We start from the raw sequence: 14,239 nt of genomic DNA, 5'->3' as shown, positions 1-14,239 counted from the left end.
ATTTTTAACAATATTGTTTCATTTAATAATTTGCCATAAAGGCCAATGGCCTTCATAAAATCCAAGATTCTGTTGGGACCAACGACGGAAAAAATGTCTTGCAATTTCTTGCATTTGAAGTATTTCCTTCGGATCTCTGATTGATTGATTGATTGATTGAGTAGATGTTTTACGACACTATCGACACAATTTTGGTCATTTAAGCGCCAACAGGTTTCACCGCAACAAAATCAGACGTGTTTTAGTAAGAGTCTTTCGGAGCTCGCAACCTCACACGGTCACACTATTCTCATTATGCTAAAATGACGGACAGACATTTATAAAAAATTTGTGTAAATATGGAAAAGACTTATCTACATTTGTATATACAATATTAATTTCAGTGTATATATATATATACCGATAACGATAACTATATATTTTTTATATTCCATTAAATAGTCCTATTTCTTTTATGTAACCTAAAATTTTTCTGGGGGCTACAATGTTAAAAGGGGTTTTGATATCTTTACATTTAAAATACTTCTCACGCACATCATTTAAGGCATGATGCGGGAGAAGGCCATGGTCAAATGACGTCATTTTTTAGTCTCAGATGGAAATTGAGCTTTTAACGGATTCGAGTACTTTGAAATGTTTACTTTCCCATAATGAAGGTCTTATGCCCCTATCAATAGCAGAACATGTTTAAAAACACTCACAAAGATGACACCCCCTTTCCTCTAAGTTAAAAAAACGCAATTTTTTGCCCTAAAACGTCCTTTTTTGTAATGGGCACAAAACTCTCCACACGCTCAGAAATCAGTCACGTTGTACATCATTTTGAAGAATGTGATCTCCAATTTCGAAAAAATGGCGATTCAAAAGCAGATAGGACTTGATCATTGGTGTAAATAAGTTACAAGTAACATGTCTGTTTCAATCATTATTTAGCTGAAAATGATGGGTCGTCATGATGTTTGCAACTAGATTACTGGGCACGTGCATGTGTAATTTAGAACATGTTTAAATAAGTTCAAATTCAAGTTTATCAGCATTTTGAGAATGACCCCCCTGACAGCGCATGAGCACTTGAACATGCCAGAACTGGTCAAATACCAATGAATTCGGCCAAAGCCCCCTCTCATGGCGTCGAAATGGGGATCGTCCCCCCCCCTCATACGGCCCTCAAAGAGAGCTCGGTAAAACCAGAAAACCCAATTCCTGAAAAAGTCCGAATTTTGCCCGACTGGCCGATCTTTGAGAAGCTGTTGCACATTTTTAAAACAGTCTTGACAAGAGATATATGAGAAAACGGTTTCGTAAATTTAAAACCCCCGCGCACTTGATTTCACGGAGTCGGAAATGTTGAGGACTTTTTTTTTTTGGAAGCCAGTTAGCCCAACTGCTCGATACAGCCTATCTACGTTGTCCTCTGGCCTTGACCGGGGCGACGGCACAAAAAATAAAAAAATCCCAGACACATTATTACCATCTTTTCGTGTAAAGGTGACAAACGTCTTGTGCGGGACGCCATGTATTCGGATTCATTCTCGCCGCCGCCAGCCAACTCTTCAGCTTCCGCCCTCGACAATGCTACGTAGAGTCGGAGAAACCAAGTGGTTTTTCGAAATAATATCCATCGCAGAAGAGAGGCCTTTTCAATATTGGCAGTACACGAAAGTCTGACCCAGCGATCGTAACCCAACAGTAAACCCATCCCCACAAGCCATTGTCTCCACTCACTGACCAGCCAAAAACCCCCCCACACGACACGCCATACTTTGAGCGAGCCTTGAAGTCTCCCACACGTATCTGACTAGAGTTGCACCGTGAATTTAGAAAAGTTACGGAAAACGTCCGTTCTAACTTATTCAAAGTACGTATTTTAGTATTCGTTTGTGAATACAAAAAGCATAACAGTGATTTGAGCAGAGTTCTTGAATATCATGCACGAAAAATCTTGAACTGTGTGGAGATAAACATTGCACGAAAACGACCAAACAAGTTTCTGTATCGTCGTTGTAAACTTAGAGGGATCAATGGTGGAAGAAAAGGACTAGAAAAAAACAACAACAAAACAACCAGCTGAGGACTCGGATCAACTTTGTTTGTTTAGTACAGGGTTTTACGGCGCTCGCAACTGCATAAGGTCATATGAGCGCGGGAAACACAAGTTGATTCGCAACAGTTCACTGCACAGTTGGTCAACTATTAGACTTTAAAATGCTAAAATATTTAAAATTCTGTGTAAATATATTTAAAACAACTCTTATAAACAACAATATAAATTTTTAACAATATTGTTCCACTTTACAATTTGCCATAAAGGCCAATGGCCTTCATAAAATTCAAAACTCTGCTGGGGCCAACGACGGAAAAAATGTCTTGCAATTTCTTGCATTTATAATATTTCCTTCGGGTCTCTCCAAAGTCTAGACATTCGGTTAAGAAGTGTCTAATGGTAAAATCTGTATAGCATCCGACACAGAACGGCTTCTCATCTCCCTGTAGGAGGTATTTGTGGGTCAGGGCCGTGTGTCCGATGCGCAATCGAGTAAAAATTATGACTTCGTCTCTTCTGGAGAGGTCCGAAGGATTTCGTTGTTCCAGTTTTGGTTTTATAATATTCAGTTTATTGTTTTTCTGTTTTTCCCAGTGGCTCACCCACAGACTGGAGGTGTACTTTTTGGATTTATTTCTAAAGTCAGTCTGAGAGAGAGTGTTTGTCGTTGATCCCAGCTACATGTATCCATGCGAACATGATGTTTTTTCCTGTTTCGGATAATGTATGAATTTTCTGTTGTAGCCTAACTATTTTTGTATGTAGGAGGGTGTAGTTTGTGAGTGAGGTGATGCAAGACAGAGAGTCAGAAAGGATAGGGAAAGATTTGTTAGGAGAGTTTTCTACGGAGTCTGGTGCCATTTCAATGGCAGTGGCCTCCGCAGAGAAAATGGAGGCTTCAGGATGGAGTCTCCTCTGGTGTGTTCTGTTGGAAGATAGGGCTGCGGCGCCCACTTCATTGTCTTTTTTGGAGCCATCTGTGAAGATGAGCTCCGCATCGGGGTTTTTATCTATTAGTTTTTTGTATTCTGCTTTAAAGGTTTTGGTGTTTGTGCTTTCTTTGGTGTGTGTGGTCAGCTGTAAATCTACCTTTGCCTTGGTGAGGTTCCACGGAGGGAGGTCGGGGAAAAGAATTTGTTGGATGTCTTGTTTGGAAAAGTGTAAGTTTTTTAGGTCCTCAAGGATTCTGAGGCCGAAGGGTTTGAAGAGTTTTTTGTTGTTTTGGAATTTGTTTATGGTTTCTGGGCTTGTTTTAAAAATACAGTTGTGCGCTGGATTTTCCGGTGTTGAGCTCTGTTTAATTGCGTATTTTAGTGAGAGTTGTGTGTGTCTCAGTGAGAGTGGTGGTATGTTTGCCTCGGCCTGGAGGCTCTCCACCGGAGAAGTGCGGAAAGACCCCAGAGCGAGGCGGAGTCTTTGGTTTTGTACTGGGGCTAGCATTGTTAAGATGTGTGGTTTTGCCAATCCGCAGACTTGACGGCCGTAGTCAAGCCTGGACCGGACAAGGGAGATGTACAAGTGGAGAAGGTGTTTTGAGTCCCTGCCCCACTCCGGATGCGATAGAATTTTCAAAGCATTAAGCGCCTTTTGGCACCTCACACGAAGGTCTTTGATGTGTGGTATGAATGTGAGTTTTTTGTCGAATATGACTACGAGGAAATGAGCTTGGTCCTGGACGGGAATCCTTTCCCTGTATAGTGTCAAATCCGGCTGCAGCACACGTCTGCCTGTTCGACAGAAGTGTACTGCAACCGTCTTCGACGGGGAGAACTTGAATGAAACGTATAACGAGCTGTCTATCCTGTTTTGGAGGGTTTTTACGATGGAATATTTATTTTAATTTCGAATAGGAGAGGAGAAAGGATGCTCCCCTGGGGGACTCCTTCCTCTTGTTGGTGGGGGTCTGAAAGGGAGGATCCGACACGAACCTGGAAGGAACGGTTCATCAGGAAGTTGCCGATGAAGGCAGGGAGATGACCGCGTATGCCGAGAGCGTGCAGGTCTCGAGGAATGCCGTACTTTCAGGTTGTGTCGAAGGCTTTTCTAGGTCGAAAAAGATGGCGATCATGTGGCCTCTTTCGGCGAACGTCTCGCGTATAAAGGTCTCCAGGCAGACCAGGTGATCCAGAGTGGATCGAGTTTTCCTGAATCCGCACTGAAGACCGCTCAGCGAGCCCGTCGTTTCTAGAAACCACATGAATCGCCTGTGGATCATTTTTAAATGAAAAGGATAGCTCTCTGAAACAAAATGAAAAGGATAGGGTTGGGAAAACTAAAATAAAAAGGATGGCTCTGTGAAACCAAAAGGAAAAGAAAGGGTTGCTCTGGGAAACTAAAATAAAAAGGATAGCTCTGGGAAATAAAAATGTAAAGGATAACTCTGGGAAACTAAAATGAAAAGGATAGATCTGGGAAATCAAAATGAAAATTATTGCTCTGTGAAACTAAAATGGAAAAGATAGCTCTTGGAAACCAAAATAAAAAGGATAACTCATTTTTACTAAAATGAAAAGGATAGCTCTGGAAAACTAAAATGAAAAGGATAGCTATGTGAAACCAATAAAAAGACGATCGCTCTGGAAAAATCAAAATGTAAAAGATAAATCTGGGAAACTAAAATGAAAAGGATAGCTCTGGGAAACGAAAATGAAAAGGATAGCTCTATCTATGAAACCAAAAGGAAAAGGATTTTTCCGGGAAACGAAAATGAAAAGGATAGCTTTGGGAAACTAAAATGAAAAGAATAGCCTTAGGAAACTAAAAAGAAAAGGATAGCTCTCAGAAATCAAAATGAAAAGGATTGCTCTAGGAATCCAAAATGAGAAGTGCAGCTCTCTGAAAAAAAAGAATGAAAAGAATAGATTTGTAAAACAAAAATTTTAACGAAGGCTGTTGGAAACCAAAATGAAAAGGATAGGGTTGGGAAATTAAAATGAAAAGGATAACTCTTTGAAACCAAAATGAAAAGGATAGCTCTGTGAAACTAAAATGAAAAGCATAGCCCTGAGAAACCAAAATGAAAAGGATAGCTCTAGAAAACTAAAATGAAAAGAATAGCTCTCTGAAAGCAAAATAAAACTGAAAGGGTTGGGAAACTAATATGAAAACTAAAAAGGATATCTCTGGGAAACAAAAATGAAAAGGATAGCTCTGGGAAACCAAAATTAAAAGGATTGCTCTAGGAATCCAAAATGAGAAGGGTAGCTATCTGAAATAAAAATGAAAAGGATAGATCTGCGAAATCAAAATGTAAAGGATAGCTCTTGGAAATCAGAATGAAAAGTATAGGGTTGGGAAACTTAAATGAAAAGGATAGCTCTGTGAAACCAAAATGAAAATGATTGCTCTGGGAAATCAAAATGTATAGGATAACTCTGGGAAACTAAAATGAAAAGGAAAAAGGATAGCTCTGGGAAACTAAAATGAAAAGGAATGCTCTAGGAATCCAAAATGACAAGTGTAGCTCTCTAAAATAAAAATGAAAAGGATAGATCTGTGAAATAAAAATGTAAAGGAAAGCTGTAGGAAACCAAAATGAAAAGGATAGGGTTGGCAAATTAAAATGAAAAGGATAATTCTGGTAAACAAAAATGAAAAGGATAGCTCTGTGTAACTCAAACTAGAATTAAAAGGATAGATCTGGGAAACTAAAATGAAAAGGATAGCTCTGAAAAACCAAAATTAAAAGGATTGTGTAATAAAGTAACAATCAATCTGTGTAATAATCGTACTGAATAGAGGGACATAAATCTTCTAAGTAGGATAAGGTTGGGAAACTAAAATGAAAAGGATAGCTCTTTGAAACCAAAATGAAAAGGATAGCTCTGTGAAACTAAAATGAAAAGGATAGCTCTCTGAAAGAAAAATGAAAAGGATAGCTCTGGAAATCCATAATGAAAAGGGTAGCTCTCTGAAACAGAAATGAAAAGGATAGCTATGGGAAATCAAAATGTAAAGGATAACTCTGGGAAACTAAACTAAAAAGGATAGCTCTGGGAAACTAAAATGAAAAGGATAGCTCTGAAAAACCAAAATTAAAAGGATTGTGTAATAAAGTAACAATCAATCTGTGTAATAATCGTACTGAATAGAGGGACATAAATCTTCTAAGTAGTAACCTATTAATTATCATGATTGTGTCCCCTTTGGCCACTGGTATGTTGTTGTAACTCTTCTGAATAAAGTTCAGTTCTGGGGTACCCTTGATGGCTGCCTCCATAAATTCAATGAGCTGTGTGCTTGTAATAGACAATCAAGTCAATCTATTACATTTTGGCGACGAGCAGAACCCATGAGCTAAATTTTTAAGAGCTTCAGTACTTCAAGAAGCCCAATGGCTAAGTATTTTTACTAGACATGGCTTTGTACGGCCAGATCAAGGAGTATAATCCGGTGGATGAAACAATCCATGATTACCTAGATAGGCTGACATTCTATTTAGAAGCTAATGATGTTACAGCAAATGAAAAGAAAAGAGCTATTCTGCTTAATGTGACAGGTCCACGTCAGTTTCGTTTGATTAAGGACTGACTGCCCCTTGTGCCCCCTCAATAAAAACGTTTGATGAGTTATGCACACTCCTGAAAAACCATCATGCACCCCCACCGCCCAAGTTCTTGCAACGTGCAAAATTCGATGCCAGGAACAGGCATGACAACGAAACCATTGCCGAATATGTGGCTGCATTAAGGCACTTAAGTGAGCACTGCCAGTTTGGTTACTCTAACAACAACAGAGACAGTGAACAATATTGACATCCAGAGGAAGTTACTCCTCGATCCTCAGCTAACTCTAGACAAGGCCATCCAGCTCGCAACGTCGATTCAACAGACAGATGAGTCTGCCAGAGCACTAGCCCCCACAGCCTCTGTGAATTCGTTACAAAGTAACAGCAGACTAGGTTCTAAATCTAGCAAAACCATGACACACTACCCAAGAACATCTGATGCAACTTCGCGTCAAGCACAGCAATCTGGGTCTAGATCTAACCAGTGTCATGGGTGTCTTGGCCCTCACCACCCTCAACAGTGTAAATTAAAGACATCTAAATGCTACAGGTGTGATAAACAGGGACACATTGCCAACGCTTGCAGGTCCAGACCTAACCCACCCATTGTGCAGAAGTACAATAGCGGTCAACGTAGACAACCTCAACCACAGGGAAACCACTACGTCGACAACTCACTGGACCAATCCGAGTCCGGGGTGAAGCCTGCCTTCTATTTATTCACCATATCTGGGATGTCATCCTCGTCTCCACTCAATGTCCCACTCACAGTCAATGACCAGAGTGTGAAATTTCAGTTGGACACTGGTGCAGCACTAACTGTTGTAACACATGATGACTTCAACCATCTCTTTCCAGGAATCAAGCTGCAACCGTCATCGAAACAGTTACAAACATATACTGGTGACACTGTTCCAATTGTTGGGGGATGTATTGTGCATGTGAATCACAATGATGAAAGTTTGAAACTTCCACTCATAGTGGTAGAGGGAGAGGGACCTCCTCTGTTGGGAAGAAATTGGCTTTGCACATTAAAACTTAACTGGCAGTAAGTTTTTGCACTTAATAGATTAGACACAGAAACTTCTGTTGTAGATCTAGGAAAAGCACTATCAGAAAACCAGAGTGCTTTTGAAGGGACAAGCTTACTGAAAGATAGAACTGTCAAAATCACTCTCTGGGATGAAAAGCCTAAATACTGCAAGGCCAGAGTGCCGCCTTTCGCAATGCGCAAGAAGATAGAAAAAGAGCTAGATCGGCTAGAGGCTAATGGCATTGTGAAAAAGGTTGAAAGTTCAGAGTGGTCTACTCCTACAGTGCCCGTGCCCAAAAAAGACGGCACAGTCAGAATTTGTGGTCACTACAAGGTCACTGTAAATCAGCAAATTGAGCAAAATAGATACCCTCTTCCCAGCATTGAGGACATTGCTCTCAAACTAGCAGGTGGTGAAACATTCACTGAATTGGATTTCTCTCACGCATACACTCAGTTGGAACTTCATGGTGATTCTAAACAATACACTACCATAAACACCCACAAAAGTCTCTACCAATACTAAAGACTCTGTTTTGGAATCTCCTCAAGTCCAGGAATATTTCAGGCTGTCATGGACAGTATCTTCCACGAAGTTCCAAATGTGTGTGTGTACTCTGACAACCTGTACATTACAGGTAAAAACAATACTGAGCATCTTCAAACTCTCAACAGAGTTTTGAGGATGGCCTGTGAAAAGGGTTTGAAAATCAACAAACAAAAATGTCAATTCATGCTTGATGAGATTAAATTCTTGGGGTATCGGTTGTACAGGGAGGGTCTCAGACCTCAGTGTGAGAAGACAAAAGCCATCAAAGAGGCACCCAAACCAGAAAATGCCCAACAGCTCAGAGCCTTCCTAGGCTTAATAAACTACTATGGAAAATTCATACGAAATTTGTCAAACACTCTATCCCCTCTGTACAAGCTCCTGCAGAAAGATGTGCCTTGGCACTGGGGTAAAGAGCAAGATAAGTATTTCCAAACGGCTAAAGGCATTCAGTCGTCTGAGACACTCTTGATTCATTATGGCCTAGGAAAAACTTTGATCTTGATTTGTGATGCCTCTCCGGATGGAGTTGGCGCAGTGTTAGCACACCAAGATGAACAGGGTGAACGACCCATTGCTTTTGCCAGTAGGTCACTAAATAAAACTGAGAAGAATTATTCTCAACTGGACAGGGAAGGTCTAGCCTTGATTTTTGGGGCTAAGAAATTCCACAAATTCCTGTTTGGCAGACACTTCACACTCATAACTGATCACCAGCCTCTTTTAGGTTTATTTGGAGAGCATAAATCTCTGCCAGAACATGCCTCACCTCGAGTGCAAAGATGTGCCGTTACCCTCACAGCTTATGATTACCAATTAGAGTACAGGCCTGGCGCTGAGAACAGTGCAGGTGCACTGAGTCGTTTACATCTAAAAGACAAATATTCAGACTATGTACCTGAAGAAATTGGAAAGTTTTTCAGTGTCATTGAAAACTCAAGTGTGAATGCAACTGAAGTTTCAAAAGAGACAGGAAGTGATGAATGTCTGAGCAAAGTACATGAGTACTGTTTGACTGGTTGGCCTGAGAGAGAGGTACATAAAAAATTTAAACCTTACAAACACAGGAAGCTAGAACTCAGTATTGAAAATGGATGCATTTTGTGGGGATCAAGGGTATTCATAGCAAAAACCTTGCAAAATGAGGTACTCACCATGTTACATGACACGCATGTAGGAAGCTCTAAAATGAAGAGTCTTGCTCGTTCATGGTTCTGGTGGACAAACATGGATGCAGACATTGAGAAATTTGTGAAGCTTTGTAGCACATGTGCTAAACATTCCAAACAACCCCCAAAAGCAATGTTGCATAACTGGAATTGGCCCACAGAACATTGGAAGAGAATCCATATTGACTATGCAGGCCCCTTTCTAAACAAAATGTTTCTTATAGTAATTGATGCCCACTCCAAGTGACGAGAAGTAAAAGTCATGAACATAATCACCACATCTGACACCATCATTGAGCTGAAGGAAATATTTTACTAGCATGGCTTACCCGACCAAATTGTCTCTGACAATGGTCCAAGCTTTACCTCTCAAGAATTTTAAATTGTTTTGTGCTGCAAATGGCATTGAGCACATAACCACTTCGCCATATCATCCAGCCAGTAATGGCTTGGCAGAGAAGGCTGTTGGCACCTTCAAAAGTTCCATTATCAAAATGGGTAACAAGTTTTCTCTTCGAGAGAGAGTGAACAGATTCGTAACCAAATATCGTGTCACTCCACACGTCACAACAGGCTTAGCTCCTTGTGAGCTGCTTTGTGGTAGAAAACTAAAGACACACCTTGATCTTCTCCACCCAACTGTACAACACTCTGTCATACAACACCAGCAATCACAAAAACTCAATCATGACAAAACAGCCAGGGAAAGAGAGATGAGGATGGATGGTAGTGTGTGTGTCAGGAATTCTGGAAAGGGTGAGAAATGGTTGCGTGGACAAATAGTTGAATGTTCGGGTCCAGTATCATGCAAAATTAGAACAGACCAAGGAACACTGGTACGCAGACATGCAGATCAAATCAAATTAACATGTGCTGAAAATGAGTATGAATCAGTCACCCCCACACAAGATGATCGGTCCATGTCAAATGTGCAGTCTGCGCCTAAACCTGTAAATAGACCTGTCAGTGTTGAGTTGGATAAGCCAAGTTCAGACGCCACTGAACCCGAAAACGGCAACCCAGTCATATTTGACCATGAAAATGTGCCCACAGCATTTGATCAAAGTACATTATTTGGTACTCGTGAAATTGCTTCAACTCAGCATCCACTGCGAAAATCAACTCGCAAAATTAACCCTCCTGACAAGTTGAATTTGTGACACTCTATGACAGTTTATATGGATTTCAAGTTGTAATCTTCAGCAGAATGCTGCAGACCTATGTGTTTCATATTCATTTTACCTGTGCATTTAAAGTGTTTCATATTTCTTGTCATTGTCAATTTGAATTTTGAAATTTTTGAAATTTTTGAAATTTTTGAAATTAGCATCATTTGAAGACTTACTAGATTTGGGATGATAATCTTACAAATACCTAATCGCTCATTGTTCGCCAATCAGGTCTAATATCATAGACGTCAATATTTTCATGTTCAGTCAAATTTTGATAGGTAACTCTTGTGCTCCTTGTGAACATTAACTAAGGGTGGAGGGATGTAATAAAGTAACAATCAATCTGTGTAATAATCGTACTGATTAGAGGGACATAAATCTTCTAAGTAGTAACCTAATAATTATCATGATTGTGTCCCCTTTGGATTAAAATGAGCCCAATCCTGAAAAATAGAAACATATCAATGAACAGCAAAATGAAAGTCCTGAAATGCTATCTTTGGTCAACCCTTCTATATGGCTGTGAATGCTGGACAATAACTAAAAACAGTGAAAATAAAATAGAGGCAACAGAAATGTGGTTTCTTAGGAGACTGCTAAGAGTATCGTGGAAGGAAAAGAAATCAAATGAGGTAGTGCTTGATGAAGCCCACGTGAGACGCTCAATGTTAAAAACAACCAGGAAACGATAAATGCAGTTTTTGGGACACCTGAATAGACATAAGGGTCTTGAACATCTAGCTCTCACTGGCAAAATTAAGGGCAAGCGAGGCAGGGGTAGGCCCAGAACAACATACTTAGGGAACCTAAACAAATGGGTGACAGGGAAAAATCAGGGAAACGTAGCTTTTCTGAGAGCATCCGAGCAAAGGAATGAATGGAAAATCATGATCGCCGATGTCTGTCGCAGATCTGGCACTGGATGATGATGATGTCCCCTTTGGCCACTGGCACAGAATTGTACACTTATCGAAGCGGAACTCCCTCTTCGCGATCGCTGATTCGTTGTGAGGAATTGAAACTAAAACATGGCAGCCAATTGAAGGCACCTTTGGCCTTTGGCCATTGCTTTGACTGCGCCGCACAGCAAGGCTTCCCGTTGCTATGCACGCTGATGCTAGTGGTAGCGCTTGGAAGACACCTTACATCAATATTTTAAAACTTTTTTCGAAGAGGAAATATAGTGAAATGGTCTAGTACATTTTTATTGCCAACAATATGTCATAACTGGCAATTTTACAATGTTTTTGTGTTGTTGGTTTGGGTTTTTTAAATGATGGGATGGGATCTAGTCTAGATCTGCTAAAGATCTTCACACTCACAATACACTTGATAATAACACTAATTATGAACATTAATTCAGTTGTCAAAATATCTAGATGTAGTCTTGATTAGTACTACGATAAAGGGGACGCTGACAGTGACATGCTCACTACAATATTACATTGTCATTAAACTTAAGGCCATCCACAGCATGCAAAAGAGAACAATATAACTTATAAGCCTTTTCTTCAATTTACTAGAAAGAGATCAATAAATTGAACTTATTTTGAGGAAATGTATTATTTCTCACTTTAAGAATTCATCTGTGTGTTTTCATCAGTGAAATATGGTGTGTACAACATGCTTTGTTTTAAAGCACGTGCGAGTGTAACAAATACAAGAGATTGGAGAATGTGTTGGTTGCACATAAAATACATGGGCCTATTATACATGCTGCCAAAAGCACACAAATGCAGAAAAGGCCTCAAATATTGTTTTACACATAAAAGCCAATAATGCAAAACAAAGTAAACAAGAGTGGAACTGGCATATGTTTCCTGAATATATGTTCAAAGTTTTGTTTGTGTGTGTTGAGAGTGTGGTTTCTAATGCATGAATGATTGGCCCATTCAGATGTGATAATGAAGAAACTTGTCTACAGTCACAACAGAAAGAGTTCCATGGCGAGTGGTCACTGGTCATGAATTTCAGAGCTGTGTGCATTCTGAGAAAAAGTATCCCCATACCCTGGATCTCATGTCAAGGAGATGGGCTTGTCCCCCTGTAATCCCCGCACACAGTAAACAAACACACATTTTTGGACACGTATAAGAAAAAATAAGTGGTCTCTTTATACGGATCAAATTGAAGTCCCGTTACAATTCGATTAATTGATAAAAGCGCGTATCGCAATGCATTGGCCAACCCTGCCCTATAGGTCTATGCTATTTAATAAATACATTCGTCAGATCTGGAATCTTTAATGCACGCACACAGTAAACAAACACACAGTTTTGAACACGTATAAGAAAAAATAAGTGGTCTCTTGTTACGGATCAAATCGAAGTCCTGTTACAATTCAATTAATTGATAAAAGCGCTGAACGCAAGGCATCAGCTAACCCAGCACTATTATGCTATTTTATAAATACATTTGTCAGATCTGGAATCTTTAATCTTTAATTTTTAATCCCCGCACACAGTAAACAAACATACAATCATGAACACGTATAAAAAATAAAAGGGTCTCTTGTTACGGATGAAATTGAAGTCCTGTTACAATTCAATAATTGATAATAGCGCGCATTGCAATGCTTTGGCTAACCCAGCATTATACGCTATTTAATAAATACATTCGTCAGATCTGGAATCTTAAAGTGTAATCATAATTATATGTGCCCGCGCGTGGGAAGTGAAAATGAAAGGAATTGAAAATGCTTTCAAAAACAATTATGAAAGTAGCATAATTAAAGTAGGACTACATGTGCTTATAAAGGCCCAAAAAGGAGTATGGATGCGGAAATTTATGTTTCGGATGAAAATAATACGCTATCGACTACTACAGCGTGCGGTCGAAAATTTGTTGCGCAACTTATTATCAAATATCTAGGCTACTGAACTATCGAACATCTAAATTTAGATTCTCCTACTTTTGCACAATGACTTAGATCTATATCAATTCGTCTTAACAGATGAGTATTTCTTCAAACATTTGTACACATAGGTTCTATATGTATCGTGGTGAAATCAGGCGCTCGTCAAAATAATAAAATCAAAGAAACTGGCATTTTCCTGCCCTTTGGGCAATTTTTTTCTTCTAATTTTCTTTCTTTGGCTCAACACCTTTTATGTCCATTTAAGAACACATTTATGTATGGATTTCTGAAAAATATAGATTAAAGGCACAAAAAAATGTAAATTTTATTTTTCCAAACCAAAGTCACTTTGTACAAAAGACCTAGTGGAATTTTAAAAAGGCGAACTGGGAGTTCTACAAGACAACAACAGAAAAGCTCCTGAAAGATATTACACCAAACCCCTCTGTTGATGTCTTCTGTGGCGCAATAACAGATCCCCTGCTCAAGGCTGCGGCTCTCTGCATCCCTAGGGGTTGCAGGAAAAAGTACAAGCCTCTCTGGAACAAGAACATCGAACAAGCAGTCCAAGACAGAGAAAATGCTCGAAAAACTCTTGAAAGCAATCCTACAACAGGAAATAAAATTAACTACAAAAAAGCCTCAGCTAAGGTCAAACAGACAACCCTCTCGGCCAAAAGAAACAAGTGGAGCACCACAGTTGCAGACCTTGACCTACATAGAAACGGAGCAAAGCATGGTCACTTCTCTCCAACTTGTGTGGAGAAAAGCGCCGAAACAACCCAAAACCCATGGACACAGAGGAAGGCACCATCGTAGAAGACCAAAAAAGACAGAAACCTTCAACAAGTTCTTTGTTTCTATAAACAAAGCTACACCCCACACTGACCAACATAGAGACTGTCTG

This window comes from Aplysia californica, unplaced genomic scaffold (genome assembly GCF_000002075.1).
Source record: "Aplysia californica isolate F4 #8 unplaced genomic scaffold, AplCal3.0 scaffold00753, whole genome shotgun sequence".
Classification (NCBI taxonomy): domain Eukaryota; kingdom Metazoa; phylum Mollusca; class Gastropoda; order Aplysiida; family Aplysiidae; genus Aplysia; species Aplysia californica.
The sequence above is the reverse complement of the archived record's forward strand: the minus strand, read 5'-3'. Positions refer to the sequence as shown.